This window comes from Gossypium hirsutum, chromosome A13 (genome assembly GCF_007990345.1).
Source record: "Gossypium hirsutum isolate 1008001.06 chromosome A13, Gossypium_hirsutum_v2.1, whole genome shotgun sequence".
Classification (NCBI taxonomy): Eukaryota; Viridiplantae; Streptophyta; class Magnoliopsida; order Malvales; family Malvaceae; genus Gossypium; species Gossypium hirsutum.
In genome coordinates this window covers 61,524,973-61,547,949 of record NC_053436.1, presented here as the reverse complement: position 1 = coordinate 61,547,949, position 22,977 = coordinate 61,524,973, and the positions used below count along the sequence as shown (strand labels likewise).

Genomic DNA, 22,977 nt, shown 5'->3' with positions numbered 1-22,977 from the left:
TCAAGCCTTAAACATGTAGTATATTCACATGCAACCAATATGCCCTTAGGCACCTCAAATGACAATATGCAAACATGTATAATCATGTACACCATTAAATAAAATAAGCCAAGAATATACTGAACCATTTTGCATCATTTCATGCAATTCACTTATCATCCAAAACATACCATTTGGTACCAATTATACTACTTATTCACTAGCATCAAATGACCATATAAATCATTTCCATCAAAACACCAATTTACCATAATGAAGCACCATTTTTTTCTTAAGTACAAAACATATAACATATACACATTCAACTACTAATTCACCTTTCATTATTCCATCACAAATCAAGACATTTATCTATCATATAAGGAAAATTATAAACATACCAAAATAAGTCATTATATCATTAAGATACCAAAAACTCAACCACATCAAATAACCACTTCCAAAAACAAAACATATGACTAATATTAGCCCAAATAACCTATACATGCCATTACAACCAAAATGTAACCAACTAAAAGTACCAAAAGAGCCGATGGATAGTGTGATATAGCTCCGAAAAGCTTCCAACTCGAACGAGCTTCCTAATAACTATAAAACACTAAAAATAACACAGAGTAAGTATTTAAGCTTGGTAAGTTCGTATAACACAGAATTTAACTTACCGTTTAACCACAATTTAGGTAAGTAAACCAAAGCATATCTCAACTCAATTTGGCGAAAAGCCTAACCAATATTCATCAACCAAGTTAGCCATGTAATTCATATAAAAACCAAGAATCATGTATGAGTTCAACAACTATTTAAATTCCATATACATGTCACATCTATACCAAACATCCATATATCATATATAAACCATTTCCATGTAATTCATGTAAATAGTTGTACTATTTCGTATCAAACTCATATAAACTCGTAACAAAACTATACCCGTTAAACCATTTAGAATATCATTGGATACGCGAGTAGTACACACGGGGTGTACTAAACTATAATGCGTCAATTCCTGTACATGTATGCTCTACGAGCTCTGAATTGGTAAGCTCTTACAAGTTGTAAACTGTAAGCTCATTCGAGCTAAGTATCGGTAAGCTCATACTAGATAAAATTGGTAACCCTAATGACATGTTATTTGTATCCTACGAATTCCTAAGGTTTAAACCAGACTCAGCAATCATCGTACGTCGTTGTATATGGGATTGGTATTCATACATGACAATTATGCAATTCACACACCTATAAACCAATTAAAGCATATAAATACACAATTTAATTACATGAACTTACCTCAATGAGTGTACATAGATACGGAGGTGACTAATCCAAGGTTTTCTCTTTGCCTCAATCTAACTACGTACGAGGTCTGATAGGATCTATACAAATGAATTTAACTCAATTCAATATAATCCATATTCAATTTAGTACAACACAATTTTTTGCAAAATTACCATTTTACCCCTATAATTTTAATTCTTTTCAATTTAGTCCCTAGGCTTGGAAAATGAAATTCATTCAATTTTATCCCTACCCAAGCCTAGCTGAATTATATACATACAAATAGCAGCCCATGTTTTTCATAAATTCCCAAATTTATTACATAATATTTTTTATTTTGCATATGAGTCCCTATTTTCCAATTTCACTAAGAATTCCTTTACAAAAGTTGTTTATCTAACAACAACTGCAACACCCCCTACCTGTGTCTAACGCCAGGACAGGATATGAGGCATTAACGGACTTAAACATAAACAATCATGCAGACCGGGCCATAAAATTTCATTCATATTTTAAAATATTCAATCACATGGACATAGTCCCTTATTTGAGTTTACGAAGCCCAAAACATACTTTAAAAAGGGCTCGGGACTAAACTGAAAACTTTGGAAAGCTCTGGGAAAAACTTAGAAATTTTTCTCATGAAACAGGGTCACACGCCCATGTGCCATCAACATGCCCATGTCCTCATGTCGTGTAACTCTTTGTTTATGACGGCAGCAAATAAATTGAACCACACGGCCAGGCCACACGCCCTTGTCACCAGGCCGTGCCCCTCACACGGTTGAGACACACAGTCGTGTCTTATCCCGTATAGTTAACTCTTAGGCTATTTTCCAAGCCTTTTTGTTACCCTGATATGCACACACATATACATGGATCCAATGGCGTTCAACATCCTCAATTATGATACAAACATATCATTTACCTATCAACATGCATGTGTTACACATTCTCACATTAAGCCAAGACTAGCCATACCATAGTTATCTTTGTGCCAATTTATTTCAACTTCTCATCAAACTTCCATGTTCAAAGCATTATTATATATCTCCATATTACACATTTAATTCATGGTCATAAAACATGCATTCAACACACATGACATATTGCCAACCATGCATGACAAACAAACATAATCATATCTTCACATCATAAACAATAAATCATAACTTGACTAGATATACCTACAAGCCATAATCAATATGAGCTACATCTCATGGCCATATACAATAGCTCAAAATAGGCCAACACATTTGGTAAAATCATAATAACACATGTCATAGAACTAGGTCCTTATACATGCCACTCACTTGATAGTTCTAACATATGTAATAATATTCCAAAGGTATTGGCTTGATAGTGTGATGATGCCTCCGACAATCTCCAACCCTGAGCCAACCTTAGAACACTAAAAGAAATGGAAAGGAGGGAGTAAGCTTAAATCTTAGTAAGTCCATACGAAAATAATAAGCAAATTATCAACATGATTCCATGGAAATATAATCATAATTACACTTTTACTTATTTTCTGGTCATGCTGTTTTCTCAAGTCATAGTTACTAAATTATTTATATCTAGAGCTACGAAACTCCAAATTAAGATTCATAAATTTTCCCTGAAACTAGACTCATATATCTTTCTACCATAAAATTTCCAGAATTTTGGGTCTAGCCAATAAGTATATTATATTATTTAAAGTTACCCTTGTGTCGCTGTCTGATACTTCTGACCCCTCTACACTAAAACTTACTTATCTCTTCGTACAAGATATGGATAATGTTACTATTTGTTTATTTCAAAAATATACTCAATAAGTATCTTAGGCATATAAATTATAACCCATAATTAGTTTTGTAAAAATTTTAATAAGTTTTCAAAATCACAACAGGGGATTTCGAAATCATTCTGACTCTGTCTCACAAAAATTCAAATATCTCATAGTATGAAATTCTTTTTCTTACACCATTTCCTTTATATGAAAATAAATTTAAAAATATTTAATTTCATATCTTATTCAACCTCTAATTCGCTTTCTACAATTTTTGGTGTATTTTCAAATTTACATAACTGTTGTTGTCCAAAACTATTTTATTACAAATTTCACCATTACATAATTTCACTTACTCCATTCCATCTTACCGAAAGTTTGCTCAACTATCGAGCACATTGCTCATAAATTTCCACAAACATATACCTGTACTTTTCATCACATGGTCCTGTTCACATGTATTTTTACTTAGTCGATTTCCCGTTGAACTCATCAGAATAATAACAGATACACGGTTGCCTGCACATATTACCACCCTTGTAACCTAAGCTATCTGGTACGCATAGTAGCCTGCACTTAGTACTACACATGCGACTAACAATTCAATACACGTAGTAGCCTTCACTTAGTACTACACACGTGATTGAAGTTGTCAAGTACCCATAGTAGCCTGCACTTAGTACTACACATCGACCTAACTATTTGGTAAACGTAGTAGCCTGCACTTAGTACTACACACGTGACCTAAAATCATCTTAAACACATAGTAGCATGCACATAGTACTACACATGTGTTCTCACAATGGATCATTTGTATCATTTCTATTCCGAAGGTTCAACCGGGAAATTCCTCACTTTTCAACATCTAACAAACTCATTCATAGTCTATTTCGATTCTTAGTTTACATCAGATGATCATTCTATAGGCAGCCACATCTCATATAATAACGAAATATAATGACATAAAAAGAATCAATATATTATTTACATACAAACTTACCTCGAATGCGAGCACGACTATTTATTTCGATTTAGTCCATAATCTCATTCATTCCCAATCTATGCTTGAATCTCAATTTCCTTGATCTATAATATCACATTTAGCTTAATAATTAGTCACATTATTCATATGGGTCCAAATATAATATTTTTACAAATTTTCATTTTGACCCCTAAACTTTCACATATTTGCACTTTTTCCCCAAGGCTCGTAAAATGATTTTTATCCAATTTCTTTGCATTTTAAGCCTAGTTGAATCATTTTCATAACTATAGCAGCCCTTAATTTCCAGTAAATCACACTTTTATGACAAAATTTGTAACTTTTGCAAAATGGACCTTTTTGACAATTTCACCGAAAATCACTTAGTAAAAGTCATTTATTACACACGAGCATTCATTTTCTACCATTAGACATCAAAACACATGCATGTAATCCATGGGTAAATTTTTAAACACAAACTCTAGCTCAAAATATGGGTAGAAATGAGTAGATCTTGTTACGAGGATTTCAAAAACATAAAAATCATTAAAAACGGGGCTAGAGCGGACTTACAATCAAACTTGGAAGCTTGAAAAACCCTAGCGATGTCTTCTCCATGCATGTTTCAGCCATGGGGTAGAAGATGGTCAAAATTTGACTTTTAATTTTGTTTTTAATTCATTTTAATTACTAAATTACAAAAATGCCTCTAACTTAAAAATATTCTATTTCACCCATTCCATGTCCATTTTTGTCCAACAAAATATCCAATGGTCTAATTACCCTCTAAGGGCCTCCAATTTAACATTTCATAACAATTAGACACTTCCAACATGTAGAACTCAACTTTTTGCACTTTTTACGATTTAGTCCTTTTGACCAAATTGAGTGCCCAAACATCAAAATTTTCGAACAAAATTTTCACGGAATCGTCTCGTGAAATTGTAGACCATAAAAATATAATAAAAAATTTACTTTCTCGAATTTGTGGTCCGAAAACCATTGTTTCGACTAGGCCCTAATTTGGGATGTTACAACTCTCCCCCTTTTAGGGATTTTCCTCCCTTAAAATCTTACCAGAAGAGTGGTTTAATTATCACATAAACTCCACTATCTCATAATCATTGCTGAAGAACTTTTACTCAGGCTATGCTTAATACTTAGCTCTTTAATTTCTCATACTAAAGTCATGAACAATTCTATGTTATACGACGCATCAACTGAATCTTGACTTCTATCAAAGAATTCCTGTGCTCAAACCCATACCGTTCATAGAATATATATATGCATATCATACTTGAATCCTCTTGGATTCAAATGACTTAGCCAGCCCAATCATCATGGCCTTAAGTTCTTCAACATTTATACAACCCGACAGTTTACTAATTCAACCTCTGTTCGTCATTAAAATTCAAAGCCTCATTTAGCTTTTTCAGTAATTCACGATATAAATCCCGGATCTCAGTTCGATTAACAAAAACTAGCATTTTAAGAAATTCAACAATCTCAATGATACTTAATTCCATAAGTCTGATGAATGAAAATTTAGTACATACCGACATGATTTACAGATTCATCAATTACTTAACAACAAGTCACATAACATCTTTTTCTTTCAAAGATACGAATAATCCTGATATGAAATCTATAATAATCTCGTTCTCATTTTCATTCAATTACCACCACTTGCGAAAATCATTCTGACATCACCTGATATTCAACTTTAACCCTGATAACATTTCATGTATCAAATACAAAGATCAGAAATGTCGAGTTCCAAACTTGAACACCAACACATTAATCCTATGAGCTTTCTTGCAAACTCTTTGTAATAGCTCTGGAATTTCTACCTAAGCACTTGTAACTACATTTTCCTTTTCTCAAAGATCATACAACAACAATCTCAAATCATCTACGCTATCTCAAACTCAAATCTTCCTATGACAGCAGATACATCAAGCTATCACATTGCCTTTTTTTCTCAAAACGTATCACAATTCGTTTAACGACGCATCACTAAAAAATTAAGAATTTCTTGCCCGATGTAGGCCAAACCAAGTCTAATGTCCTGATTAACAATGTTCTCATCTGTTCTAAACTTTACTAACATGCAATAGACCGTTCAACTTTCATAAGGCGATAACTTTCTCATTCATAGCAACTTTAAATCATATCAAAGTATGATAGGGAATATACACTTTTCATTCAAACTATCTGTCTTTTACCTGTAAAGGAATGAAAATTTATTCCCAGACATGAATATCTCGTTTAGTCTTTCAAACAGTAACCAATACCGATTGAACCACTGAGTCGATCTTAATCATCAATAAATGACATTTCAAGAAATCCTCTCTTCCAATCACTAGAACGATTCAATATGTAATCATTCAAAGTTCACTTATCATGCTAATCAAAAATCATTTCAAAAGCATTAATTCAAGTAACAACGATATCTCAATTGAAGGCATCAACTTCGATTAACTTACTTGAGAAAAGAAATCCACCATAGAAATTGTAACTAGCAATTTCACCACTTATGTCTTTGCCGATGTCAAATCCTTCACTAAGATTTAGAGAAATCTAGATACTAGAATTACCACATTACTATGATCAAACTAGAAGCATAGTCACACTTGATATGATTATCATAATTGAAGAACACACTATAGATATGAGTCGTGATTGATAAATTTCGGAATATAGATGATAAGAAAACCAGGATTAAGAAGTCCAAGATAGAGAAATCCAAGATACAATATCAGAATAAAAGACACAAAAATAAAAGACACAAAACAAAGCTCATAAGAAAATATGGAAGATTTTGATAATTTTCCTTGAAGAAAGAAGTCCAGAAGAATACATCATTCAAGCCCACTGGAATTAAATGCAACAAGAATAATGCACCTTCCCCTATATATATATCGAATAAAATATCAATTAGAAGAAACAGAATCATGGCATCATGTGTATTTTCTCATAAAATCCCAACAAACGGAATGTAATAGAATGCCGGAGGGAAAATAGAGCAATATAGATTATATACCAATCAAACTACCAATATTTTCGTCTTATTCAAAAATTAGAAAGCATTCTCGCATGATAACAATTTATCTAAAAATAGATAGCCCCAGTAATACTTCCAAGAGTAAATGAACTAATAGAGTACCTCAATAGAGACAGTCATAATTTGCTTACTAAAATTACCACATTCATATATCTTACATTTCAAGATTTATTCCTCTAACTATTTCTGTCATTACAAATCTCACATTATGATTTTCATTGAAGAAGATCGGTTCTGAAGAAATTCCAGTTAATACGTTTCTTGACATTGCAGTCTACTAGCTCTGTCTTTACTTATCAATCCAATTAATCTCTGGTCATAGTTATAATCATTCTACAACTGAACTCTTTGGTCTCATACTTGTGAGTTTATTCAACACTGATCTTATAAAATCCTTTACAAAACACCATTCTGGTAAGAGGGTGGGGTTGTAAGGTCCCTAACTCGTCTCTCATACACATATACATATAACACTATTTCATCATCATAGCAACATTTTCACAAACATATCATCCACTTTTGGCAAATTATTATTCACACCTGTATGGCACGAGCCTTCTAATTATTTTATTTAAACCAGTGCATTTATGCATGAATTCTGTGGATTTTGAATAACTTTACTTATCCCATTCACTCAATGAAACAAGTCATGCACATAACATCTTAGGAGGGCCAAACAAACATGGATAAGTATGTCACAATCAAAACTTTTATCTTGTACATCATCCTCTGCATATCAATACCATCATATAACTCAAATCAATCAATTTTAGCACATTGACTTAAATTATACGAGTTTGCCCATTATAATTATCCAAACAAGTATACACGAACATTTGTTCCATCACTAAGGTTGGTGAGTTACCCAAATACATACATTCGCTAGAGCAAATCGATCATATATATCATAAAACTATCAACTGAACATAGATAAGCTTATCATAATGTATTCCTTTATCTCATTTAAAGATATCATTGCAATCCATCAACATTCAATGTTCAATCGGGACAATGACATTTTATCCGTATCATGTTATTAGGAACTTCTAATTCATACCTTCATGAATTTCTATTTGTCACATTCACTTAATCAAGGAAATCAAGTGCACAACACCATATGAATATAAAACAAGCATAGATACTCATCACAACATGAACTTTCATCTCACATGTTATCACGTACATATCATGTACTTTTATTCATACTTTTCTGAGTTTAGGCTCATCATAACTATAACTTACTCAAATACCTTTGCTTCACATTTAACATGGTCGATGTAGCTCGATTGGTGAGTATCTCTGTCTAAACAAAATGGTTCTTATTCGCGTTGGGAGCCATCACATTATCATGGATTGGTGGCATGTATAGCTAGACTCTTATTCGCGCTAGGTTAGTCTGAGAACCGACTAAGACATACCTGTAACACCCCACTCCCGTACCCTATGTTGGGACAGAATATGAGGCATTACCTAACTTCAACTCATGCATACAAACATTTTCATATCACCGAAACATGGTTAAATTAAAAACTTTTTCAATTTTTATTATAAACTCCTTAATAAGAGCCTACGAGGCTTAAATCATCCATTGGAATCCATTCAGAATCAATTCGGGTCCTTCAAAGAATTCTAAAAATAACACTTAACACAGGGGCACACACCCGTGTGAGAGAGGGAACACGCCCGTGTAACCATTTAGGCATGGTCGTGCTAATGGGCCGTGTGGCTCACATGACCTAAGCACAGTGGCACACGCCTGTGTGGATTTATTTTCTAATTCGAACCTACAAGGATTTTCACACTGCCTGACACACGCTCGTGCCCATGAACCGTATCCTTCACACAGTTATGACACGCCCGTGTCTTAGCTCGTGTGCAAAAACTTGGACATTTTGTTTTTGACGTCAGCAATCCTTAAGCGCCACACGGCCAAGGCACATGCCCGTGTGCTAGGTTGTGCCCTTCACACAGTTGAGACACACTGCTGTGTCTCTACCCATATGTTTACTACCATGCATACTGAATTGAAATTTTTACGTGCAGGGGACACACGGCTGAACAAAACACCCATGGGGTTGACCGTGTGTCACACACGGCCTAGACACATGCTTGTGTGTCTACATGTGTGGACAAAAAAAGGCTATTTACCAAGCCTCTTTGCCACCCTCACATACCCCTATCTACATAAGATCAACTAAAATCAATACGAACATAACATATATAACCAAAACAGCCACAACCATTAGGAATTTGCAACATTGCATTGAATAATAATTGGTGTTAGCCAACATTCATTGTCTATACAAAATGAGTATCATTTTTATCATATGAGACAATACATTTTGGCTAACTAACAAAATAATAAACAAAAGACTCGAGTCCCTATACATGCCAGAAAACAAAACAATTAAACTAGCTATACCAAGGTCTTAAGTGATAGTGTGATCGAAGCTTTAAGACATCACTTGATCCCCGATGCTAGCTTGGCGGCACAATAAGGAAAGAAAATAAAGGAGGGTAAGCGTGGGAGCTTAGTAAGTACATATATGCAAATAAAGTGTAATTAAAAGAAAATCATATTCGTCAAACAATAACGTGTCATGCTTAAAAGATATAAATCCTTTAACATCTCTAGCTTACTCTTCCTTTCATTCATGTATACTTAATGCATCTCATCCCTTACTCAGGTGCTATCCATAAGTTCAGTATACATACCTCATCAAGTTTCACCAATTAATTCTTGAATGTTTCCCGTTGAACTCTCGGAATACATATGGATACGCAGTGAATTTGCATCTAATTATCATATAAGAAATCAAGGCTACCTCGTGCTATAAAATGCTCATATTTGAGCTACTCACGGGCCTTCTTATCAGGTCAGGATCTATACCCCATAGCTATCATGTAACGTTCGCTCATTGAGCCACTCACGGGTCTGTACATAAAGCCGGTACCCGGAACCACGTTACCTATAACATTCATCTCATGAAATCAGACTCAACTCATGAGTTCAACCACATAATTTTTATAACACACCCCTTTGTATCCTATGTTATGTCTAAGGTCCAATGGGATTTCATAACTAGCCGAATAACATCGTACTTGCTCACAATGTACTTTACTCACAAAACATGTCATTTATACATTCATGGCAGCAAATAGAATTTAGAGACATAACAACAATGAGCCAATTACACATGTATATTATCAAAATATTCCAAAGTAAGCTTCAATAACACATTATTCACATATGTACTTACCTCGATACAAAATGATGAATACGAGCTTAATCCTCATAAACTTTGTTCTTACCCTGATCAAGACCCGAACCATGCTTCTATTGATCTAAATTAATAAAATTCATTTATTTCATCGGCACATCAATTTAGACACTCAAAATTTCATAATTGGGCAAAATGACTATTTTGCCCCTAGACTTTCACAAAATGACCATTTTACCCTTATGCTCGAAAGTTGATTTTTTTTATCGAATTTCTCCCTATTATAAGCCAAGCCGAACCCTTTTTACTCGTATAGCAATCCAAAGTTTCCTTTATTTCACACATTTATCATCTATTTTACAACTTATGTAAAATAGTCCCTATTAGGGATTTCATGAGAAATCCCTTCACAAAAGTTGTTTATTACTCATCTTAGAGTCATATTCTTCCACAAATATTCAAAAAACAACCTAAATGCTCTTATGTAAAAACCCTAGACTTTCAACCATTTTGTAAAATAGTCCCCTCATTAGAAAGCTCATGACACAAGGGTCTCAAAAATGTAAAAATCATTAAGAAAACTCATTAAAATCACTTACTTGTAGAGAGACTAAGTGGCTAAAAATTTTGAAGCTCAAAAACCCTCTAATGTTTGTATTTTCTGGTGATGAAGAAGAAGAGGAAAAGATGATATCTTTTTCTCTTTATTTTATTCTTATTCTGTCAAAATTCTCACCAACCTACCTAACTTTGACCATTTCTCTTTCTTTTGTCTCCTATGGCTGGCTAGCCTAAGCATTGAGGGTCTAATTGCTCTTTAAATGCCCCCAGTTTAGGTTCTTTAGCTAATTGACACCTTTATCTAACAAAATAGGACTTTTACATTTTATGCGATTTAGTCCTTTTTTGTAATTAAGCAAGCAATCGCTAAAATTAATTCTCCAAAATGTTCATGCACTTATCAAATCTTGCTATAGTGCATAAAATAATATTTAAAATAATTTCGTCGACCTTGGGTTAGTGGTTTCGAAACCACTTTTCTTACTAGCCCCCAAATCAGCCTGTTACAATTCTCCCCCTTTATGGATTTTCATCCTCGAAAATCTTACTAACAAAAAGGTTTGGGTATTGACTTTTCGTGATTTCTTTGGGCTCCCATGTGGCCTCTTCAGCCCCATGTCTCTGCCATAACACTTTCACAAGGGAAACACTCTTATTTCTCAGTTGCTTAACTTCTCGAGCTAGGACCTTAATAGGTTCCTCACCATAAGACATATCTAATCTAATCTCTACTTCAATCAGAGAAATAACATGTGAAGGGTCAAAGCGGTATCAGCGTAACATGGACACATGGAATACGTCATGGATCTTTTCCAATTTCCATGGTAAAGCTAACCGATAGTCTACCGGCCTGACTCTTTCAATCACTTCATAAGGTCTAATAAAACGCAGACTCAGTTTACCCTTTTTACCGAATCTAAGAACCTTCCTCCATGGGGATACTTTTAAAAATACCTTATCATCGACTTGAAACTCGATATCTTTTCATTTCAAATTCGCGTAAGATTTCTATCTATCCGAAGTGGCCTTTAAACAATCATGAATTACTTTAACTTTTTTTTCGTTCACCGTGACTAAGTCGACCCCATGAATCTAACTCTCTCTAAGCTCGGTCCAATTCAAAGGCGTTCGGCACTTACAGCCATATAATGCTTCTTAAGGTGTTATCTTCAAACTCGACTGAAAGCTATTATTATAAGTAAACTCCACTAGCGGCAATTACTTTTCCCAATTGCCCTGAAACTCCAATATGCAACATCGGAGCATGTCTTCCAAGGTCTGAATCACTCTCTCTAATTGGTCATCGGTCTGCGGATGGAAAGCCGCACTAAAATTTAACTCTGTACCCAAAGCTTCTTGGAGCTTTTTCCAAAACTGCGATGTGAACTTCGGAACTCTATTCGATATGATCGATAAAGGTACTCCGTGTAACTTTACAATTTTTGAAATATATAACTCGGGTAGCTTATCGAGTGGTAAGTCGGGGAGTTCCGGAATAAAATGAGCCGACTTTGTCGGTCAATCAACCACAATCCACACAGCATCTTTCTTCCTCGGGGTCACCAGCAAACCTGTTACAAAGTCCATAGTAATCCGATCCCACTTCCACTCTGGGACCATAATAGGCTGAAGTAAACCTAAAGGTACTTGGTGCTCAGCTTTCACTTGTTGACATACTAGGCATTTGGATACGAACTCTGAAATATCTCTTTTCATCCCCGACCACTAATATATTTTCTTAAAATCGTTGGACATTTTCGTACTCCCGAGGTGCATTGATAAACAACTACGTTATGCCTCATCTAAAATCTTTTGAATCAATTCAGTGTCCTTAGGAACACAAATCCTTTAACAAAATCTCATGTAACCATCAGAACCAATTTGAAAATTCGATTCAACATCTAATTCGCACTGGGTTTTCTTCGATAGTAATTTACTGTCACTCTTCTAAGCCTCGTAAATTTCTTGAAGAAACGTCGGTCTAGCTTTTAACTTTGCTAGAACCGAACCATCCTCTAACAAGGTCAATCAGGCGTTCATTGCTCTCAATGCAAATAATGGTTTTCTACTTAATGCATCGGTGACCACGTTCGCTTTTCCCGGATGGTAGTTGGTAATCAAACTCATAATCCTTTAATTGTTCCAACCATCTCCATTGCATCGGATTTAAATCCTTCTGGGTCATTAAGTACTTAAGACTTTTATGATCAGTGTATACATGACATATCTCTTCGAAGAAATAAAGTCACCAAAATTTTAGAGCGAACACTATGGTGGCCAACTCTAGGTCGTGTGTCGGATAATTCTTCTCGTGAGGTTTCAACTGTCTCGAGGCATAAACCACAACTTTTCTCTCTTGCATAAGTACACATCCCAACCTATTTAGAGAAGCATCGCTATAAATCACGAACTCTTTTACTGATTTGGGTTGTACTAATACTGGATCCTCAGTCAATAACATCTTCAGCTTCTCAAAACTCTATTGACACTTATCCGACCATTCAAACTTAACTCCTTTTTGCAGCAACCTTGTCATGGGAGTCGCAACCATAGAGAAGTCCTTTACAAATCGCCTGTAATAACCGGCCAACCCTAAAAAACTTCTCACCTCAGTTACATTCTTTGGTGGTTTCTATTCAACAATAGCAGAAACCTCGCTGGGATCAACCCTAATGCCATCAATCGAGACAATATGACCCAAAAAGCGGACTTCTCGAAGCCAAAATTCACTTTTACTAAATTTTGCATACAACTGATTGTCCCTCAGAGTTTTCAAAATTTCATAATTGCGCAAAATGTTATTTTGCCCTTAGACTTTTACAAAATGACCATTTTACCCCTATGCTCGAAAGTCATTTTTTATCAAAATTCTCCCTATTATAAGCCTAGCCGAACCCTTTTTATTCTTATAGCAATCCAAAATTTACTCTATTTCATACAATTATCATCTATTTTACAACTTATGCAAAATAGTCCCTATTAGGGTTTTCATGAGAAATACCTTCACAAAAGTTGTTTTTACTCATCTCAGACTCATATTCTTCCACAAAAATCCAGAAAACAACCTAAATGCTCTCATGCAAAAATCCTAAACTTTCAACCATTTTGTAAAATAGTCCCCTCATTAGAAAACTTATGACACAAGGGTCTCAAAAATGTAAAAATCATTAAGAAAACTCATTAAAATCACTTATTTGTAGAGAGACTAAGTGGCTGAAAATTTTGAAGCTCAAAAACCCTCTAATGGTGCATTTTTTGGTGATGAAGAAGAAGAGGAAAATATGATATCTTTTTCTCGTTATTTTATTCTTATTCTAGTCAAAATTGGTCACCAACCCACCTAATTTTGACCATTTCTCTTTCTTTTGTCTCCTATGGCTGGCTAGCCTAAGCATTGGGAGTCTAATTACTTTTTAAAGGCCTCCAATTTAGGTTCTTTAGCTAATTGACACCCTTATCTAACAAAATAGGACTTTTGCACTTTATACGATTTAGTCTTTTTTTGTAATTAAGCAAGCAATTACTAAAATCAATTCGCCACACTTTTGATGCACTTATCTAATATTGTTACAATACATAAAATAATATTTAAAATAATTTCCTCGACCTCGGGTTAGTATTTTTGAAACCACTTTTTTTACTAGCCCCAAATGGGCCTATTACAATAACTCTGATACCACTAAATGTAACATCCCCTATTTGTGTCTGATGCCAGGACAGGATATGAGGCATTAACAGACTTAAACGCAAAAAATCATACAAACTGGGCCATAAAATGTTATTCATATTTTAAAACATTCAATCACATGCACATAGTCTCTTATTTGGGTTTACGAAGCCCAAAACATAATTTCAAAAGGGTTTGGATGTAACAACCCTTACCTCTAACCGCCGCCAGATCAGGGCATGAGGCATTACTACACTCTTATACACTTTTCCGATACATACATTTCAATTATATATTAAAACCTTTCATGAGTACCCTCTATGTCCCTATTATGGGCTTTATGAGACCCAAAACAATCACTGAAGTTGGTTTGGAACCAAACCAGAACTTTTTGAATACTTATACATTTTTCACTAAAACAGGGGGTCATACACCCGTGTGACATGGGCAATGCCCGTGTAGGCAGGCCGTGTAGTCACACACGCCCGTGTTTAAAACATCGAGCATTCTGTTTATGCACCACGGCCAAACTACACGCCTGTGCAGTGGCCGTGTCCTAACCTACGGCTGAGACACACGGCCGTGCTTCTAGCTCGTGTGGCACACATTAGGCTATTTTCCAAGCCCTTTTTATGTTCTTAACTCTTTGTACTAATATGTGATATATCGACCTTTGTCATACTCTTAGTTATATTTATCTTAACCACATCAAGACATTACTCATGTATACATAAAATAGGTTTACTTACTTATAGCCATTATGAGCCATACATCATGGCTTTATACAATGGGACAGTATAAGCCTATACATTTGGCTAAATAATAATATTACATAATACCAAAAACTAAATCTATATACATGCCACTCACTTATAGATAAATAAGAATTTTCGTTATTCCAACCTGACAATTGATAGTGTGATGATACCTTCAACAATATCCAACCCCGAGCCAATCCTGAAAAACATTGAGAGAAATGGGAAAGTAGTGTAGGTTTTATAACTTAGTAAGTTGGAATATAATAATAAGCAATTTAATTAACAATATAAACCCATTCCTCAATAAGTATGCTCAAGAAAATAGAATCAATATTCACATGATTTCACCTTTTTACTCAAATTCAGTTTAAATTGTTTTCCCGAGTCACGGTCACTAATTTAAATATTTCATAAGTTACGGAACTTAAAATTATGTTCTGTAAATTTTCCCTAAAACAGAACTCATATACCTTCTTGCCATAAAATTTCCATAATTTTTGGCTTAGCCAATTAATACAATTTATTCATTAAATTTTCCCCTATTTCACTGTTTGACGGTTCTGACATCTCTTCACAAAAACTGAGATATTTCATTATACAGAATTCAAATAATGTTCACGTTTGTTCCAATATAAAATAATCTTAATAAGGATTCTAACCATATAAACCATGCACCATAATTATTTTTATACAATTTATAATGATTTTTCCAATTCAGAACAGGGGATCACGTAATCATTCTAAACCAGTCTCACAAGAATTAAATATCTCATAAAGTATAATCCATTTGCTCACACCATTTTCTTTCTATGAAAATAGACTCAATGGCCTTTAATTTCATATCTCATTCAATTATTAATTAAATTCCTAATATTTTTGGTGATTTTTCAAATGTACATGACTGGTACTGTCCAAATCTGCTTTACTTTTAAAATTCACTATTTCAAGCTTTCTCTATAGTTGCATTAATGGTAACACTTACCTCTTATCAACCTTACCAAAGTACAATCATAAAACGAGCTTATTGCTCATAGTTTACACATATACACCTGCACTTATTCACAAGATCCATATTCACACTTACACATATAAATGCCTCAAACACAATGTTCACTTGCACATTATTATCAAATGATTAAAACCATTTCACATTTAATCATTTTTCATTATATCCCATCAATACCCGTTGAACCCTATGGAATACTAAAGGATACATGAAATAAGGCACAAAGTGCCACACTGTAATATAGCCGAAGCTATCATTGTAACGTAGCTGAAGCTACCACTGTATTGTAGCCAAAGCTACCACTGTATTGTAGCCTAAGCTACCACTGAGATGTAGCCGAAGCTACCACTATATTGTAGCCTATAGATTCCTAAGGTTCAATCAGGATTTGTTTCAGTTTAACTCATTAACACTTATTCAATATTCACTTAATCACTTGTCTCATAACAACACTAATTCACAATTTTTTTATAATATGCATAATCATAGAAATCACATTTAAATACAATATTTCAATGCACTTTCTTGTACCATAGACATAATTTCAAATCTATTTATAAACTTGGCATATTAAACATTTAATTCAACATAATTCAATTAATTCACCAATTTAACTTTCAAATATAAATTACAATGTTATTACATTATTATTATCACACCAACTTACCTCAAATGCCAAAACGACTAATTTTCCTGACTTAGCCCACAACTTTGTTCTTCCCAGATCTTAGTCCAAATTTCATGTTTTCTTCATTTAACATGTCAAATAGCACTCATTTAACACCTTTTATCAACAGACTAATCAATTCAATTCACATATCAAATTTTGGAAAACTTACAATTTTACCCCTAAATTTTCAAAAATTACACTTTTACCCCTAAGCTCGTAAAATAATTTTATTAAATTTTCTTATGTTTCATGACATGCTGGACATTTTTCTCTTCTATGGAAACTTCAAATTCTCACTAATTCACACACTTATGACCAACTTATAACTTTTACAATTTAACCCCTTTTATATGATTTCATCAAAAATCATATAATAAAACTCGTTTCTCTAATCATAGACATGCATAATCTACCATAATTCATCAAAACACACAATTATTCAACATGGGAAAATTTTTAAAATCAAACTCTAACTCAAAATAATGGTAGAAATAGCTAAACGGAGTTACCAAAATTTCAAAAATACGATGAACATTAAAAACGGGGCTCAAATGCACTTACAATTAAGCTTTCAAAAGCTTGAAACCCTAATCATGGCTTCTTGAAAATTTCAGCAACATGGGGAAGTGAATGAGCAGATTTTTGGATTTTAAATTTTGTTTTTTATGCCTTAAAACACCAAAATGACCAAAATGCCCCTTTTTACTAAACCTTCAATTTTACCCTTCCATGTCTAATTTTGTCCATACCAAAATATGATGATCTATTTGTCATTTAAAGACTTCTAGTTTAAACCCCCATTTCAAACAAGTACTTATATTTTAGAACTCATATTTTGCAGTTAATGCAATTTAATCCCAATAATAAAATTGGGCACTTTATCGATAAAATTACTTAACAAAATTTGCACACAATCACTCAAATATATCATGGACTCGAAAATAATCATAAAATAAATATTTCTACCTTGGATTTTTGGTGTTGTAACCACTGTTTCGACTAGGCCCTATTTCAAGCTGTTACATCGGGACTAAACCAAGAACTTTAGAAAGCTCTGGGAAAACCATAGAAATTTTTCTCATGAAACAGGGTCACACGCCGTGTGCCATCAACACGCCTGTGTCCTCATGCCGTGTAACTCTTTCTTTATGACATCTGCAAATAAATTGAACCACATAGCTAGGCCACACTCTCGTGTCACCAGGCCGTGTCCCTCACATGGTTGAGACACACGGCCGTGTCTCATCCCGTGTAGTTAACTCTTAGGCTATTTTCCAACCCTTTATGTTACCCTTACATGCACAAACATATACATAGTTCCAGTGGCATTCAACATCCTCAATTATGATACAAACATATCATTTACCTATCAATATTCATGTGTTACACATTCCCACATTAAGCCAAGACTAGCCATACCATAGTTATCTTTGTGCCAATTTATTTCAACTTATCATCAAACTTCCATGTTCAAAGCATTATTATTTATCTCAATATTACACATTTAATTCATGGTCATAAAACATGCATTCAACACACATGACATATTGCCAACCATGCATGACAAACAAACATAATCATATTTTCACATCATAAGCAATAAATCATAACTTGACTAGCTATACTTACAAGCCATAATCAATATGAGCCACGTCTCATGGCCATATACAATAGCCCAAAATAGGCCAATAATTTTGGCCAAATCGTAATAACACATTTCATAGAACTAGGTCCCTATACATGCCACTCACTTGATAATTCTAACATATGTAACAATATTCCAAAGGTATTGGCTTAATAGTGTTATCCTACCTCCGACAATCTCAAACCAAGAGTTGATGTGACAACATTAAAAGAAATGGAAAGAAGGGAGTAAGCTTAAAGCTTAGTAAGTCCATATGAAAATAACAGGCAAATTATCAACATGATTCCATGGAAATGTAATCAGAATTACACTTTTACTTATTTTCTGGTCATGCTATTTTCTCGAGTCATAGTAACTAAATTATTTATATCTGGAGATACGGAACTCCAAATTAAGATCCATAAATTTTACCTGAAACTAAACTCATATATCTTTTTACAATAAAATTTACATAATTTTTGGTCTAGCCAATAAGTATAGTTTATTCTTTAAAATTACCCATGTTTCATTGTCAGACAGTTCTGACCCCTCTGCACTAAAAAGTAATTATCTTTTCTTAGAGGATTTGGATAATGTTCCCATTTGTTTCTTTCGAAAATAAACTCATTAATTATTTTTATAATAAAAATTATAACCCATAATTATTTTTGTACAATTTTTAATGTTTTCCTAAATTAGAACAAAGGATTCCAAAATTATTCTAACTTTGTCTCACAAAAATTCAAATATCTTATAGTATAAAATTCTTTTGCTTACACCGTTTCCTTTATATGAAAATAGACTCAAAAGCTTTAATTTCATATATTATTCATCCTTTAATTCAATTTCCAAGATTTTTGGTGATTTTTCAAACTTACACAACTGCTGTTGTCCAAAACTCTTTTATGACAAATTTCACTCTTACATAATTTCACCTACTCCATTCCATCTTACCGAAAGTTCGCTCAACTATCAAGCACATTGCTCATAAATTTCCACAATCATATACCTGAACTTATTCATCACATGGTCATGTTCACATGTATTTTCACTTAGTCGATTTCTCGTTGAACTCATCGAAATAATAATAGATTCACAGTTGGCTGCACATATTACCACCCTTGTAACCGAAGCTATCTGGTATGCATAGTAGCCTGCAGTTAGTACTACACATACGACCAACAATCCGGTACACGTAGTAGCCTACACTTAGTACTACACACGTGATTGAAGTTGTCGGGTACGCATGGTAGCCTGCACTTAGTACTACACATGCAACCTAACTATCTGGTACACGTAGTAGCCTGCACTTAGTACTACACACGTGTCCTAAAACCATCGTAAACACATAGTAGCCTCCACATAATACTACACGTGTTTTCACAATGGATCATTTGTATCATTTCTATTCCGAAGGTTCAACCGGTAAATTCCTCACTTTTTAACATTTAACAAACTCATTCATAGTCTATTTCGATTCGTAATTTACATCAAATGATCATTCTATAGGCTTCCGCATCTCATATAATAACGAAATATAATAACATAAAAAGAATCAATATATTATTTACATACAAACTTACCTCGAATGTGAGCACGACTATTTATTTCGATTTAGTCCATAATCTCATTCATTCCCAATCTATGCCCGAATCTCATTTTCCTTGATCTATAATATCACATTTAGCTTAATAATTAGTCACATTATTCATATGGGTCCAAAAATCATATTTTTACAAATTTTCATTTTGACCCTTAAACTTTCACATATTTACACTTTTTCCTCAAGGCTCGTAAAATTATTTTTATCCAATTTCCTTGCATTTTAAGTCTATTCGAACAATTTCCATAACTATAGCAGCCCCTAATTTTCACTAAATCACACTTTTATGACAAATTTTGTAACTTTTGCAAAATGGTCCTTTTCGACAATTTCACCGAAAATCACTTAGTAAAAGTCGTTTATTACACACTGAGCATTCATTTTCTACCATTAGACATCAAAACACATGCATGCCATCCATGGGTAAATTTTTAAACACAAACCCTAGCTCAAAACATGTGTGGAAATGAGTAAATCTTGTTACGAGGATTTCAAAAACGTAAAAATCATTAAAAACTGGGCTAGAGTGGACTTACAAATGAGCTTGGAAGCTTGAAAAACCTTAGCTATGTATTCTCCATGCAAGTTTCTGCTATGGCGTAGAAGATGGACAAAAATTGGCTTTTAATTTTGTTTTTAATTCATTTTAATTACTAGATTACCAAAATGCCCCTAACTTAAAAATATTCTATTTCACCCATTCCATGTCCATTTTTGTCCAAAAAATTATCCAATGGTCTAATTACCATTTAAGGGCCTCCAATTTAAAATTTCATAACAATTAGGCACCTTTAACATGTAGAACTCAACTTTTGCACTTTTTACAATTTAGTCCTTTTGACCAAATTGAGTGCCCAGACGTCAAAATTTTTGAACGAAATTTTCACAAAATCATCCCATGAAATTGTAGACCATAAAAATATAAAAAAAAAACATTTTAATTTGTCAAATTGTGGTCCTGAAACCACTGTTCTGACTAGACCCTAATTCAGGATGTTACAACAACCATTCATTTTCTATCATCAAACTTCAAAACCGTAACATGTTCATCAATGGAAAAACTCAAATACCTTAACAGTTTCACAAATTAGTCCCTGAGCTAGCTAGATTAAGCTGCAACCATCCCGAAAACATAGAAGTTATAAAAAATGAGACAGAAATCACTTATCAATTGTCAAATTAGGGTTGGCCAAAACAAACTTCTTCCATGGCTATTCTAATCATCCATTTGCAGATGAAGTAAGAAATAAACAAGAAAGCTGTAATTTGGTTTTATTTATTTTATCTTTATTAACTAATTTACTTAATTAACCTTTCAATAATTGAAAATTTACTCAATATGCCATGCCAAAATCCTCCACTATCTCATTAATGGGCTATTTACCATATAAGGACTTCCACATTACTATAGCTATTTAACACATTGAGCTATTAGAACAAAACTTTTGTACTCTACGCGATTTAGTCTTTTTTTATCAAATTGAGCATGTAAATGGTAAAATTTCTTAATGAATTTTTTTTGGTATTTCTATCATACCGTAGACCATAAAAAAATAATAAAATAAATTTTTCGACCCCATATTTGTGATCCCAAAATCACTATTTTGATTTCACTGAAAACGGGCTACTACAGTTTATAAGGCTCGTTATAAGACTTAATAAGGAGAGTACCATTTGTAGAAGCGTCTACCACCATCCTTGTATGTGCGTTGAGATCATTATAGAATGTCTACAGCTAGATGCAATGTAGAATCCCATGGTGAGAGCATTTCTAAAATAATTCTTTGAATCTCTCCCATGTCTCATACAAAAAGTCATCATCTATCTATTGAAAAGTAGACACTGACCCAGGTGGCAATGGATTTAACCATGCTTTTGTTCTATCCCTTAGTAAGTATGGGAACAAATTTAGCCTTAGTGCATCTTTAGTTACTTTGGCTAGTTTGAAGGAGTCACTTACCTCCATGAACTATCGAAGGTAAAGGTGTGGATCCTGCATAGGCATTCCACTAAACTAGCCTATTTTGTGAAGCTATAACACCCCATAACCAATTCGGTTGTTAGACTTAAGCTACATGATGTTACAGAATATAATGGAACAAATACATGGGAATTTGACATTTAGTAATCAAAACAATCATTAAAATGTTCATAACTCAAGTATTCAATGGTTGACACATCAACCTGAGTCCCAAATGAGCTTACGAAAGCTTTTAAAACATTCCACAAATAAATAGGGATTTAATTGTAAACTTAACAAAAGATATGAAAATTTTAGTAAACAGGGGTCATACGACCGTGTAGCTAGGCCTGGTTATAGGCTTAGGTCGTGTAATGCAGGGTAACACGACCATATCATCAGGCCATGTAATAAACTATGGATGTGTGGACCTAATTGTAAAACTTTGCAAACATTCAAACGACTATGAAGCAAGGCCATGTGAGAGATTAAGATCGTGTCAACATTCATGCATCTAAATTACCGATGACACACGGTCGTGTCAACCAACCGTGTGAGGCACACGACCTTGTGGCAAACTATGTGTGTCGGAAAAGGCACCTAATGTACAAATTTGGATCAACCATACACAAAGACCCATAATGAATTCCTTTATTAGCATCATCACCTGCTCAAATATGCCCATTTCATGCCCAAAATATAACTTATAAAGCTTTCCTAAATGTCTAACCATTATACCACAATTGGCATCGTAATCAACTAATCTATTTCAATCAATTCACCTATAATTTATGCATTCATTCAATTATTGTATT

The 22,977-nt window shown here is 33.8% G+C and overlaps 1 non-coding gene across 1 annotated transcript; it reads left to right on the top strand.

The window, feature by feature from the left end:
• Positions 1–21,953: 21,953 nt before the first annotated feature.
• On the top strand, positions 21,954–22,059 carry LOC121212921 (small nucleolar RNA R71). Its single transcript, XR_005908293.1, has one exon. It is a non-coding gene; the product is annotated as a small nucleolar RNA R71 (small nucleolar RNA).
• Positions 22,060–22,977: the final 918 nt, after the last annotated feature.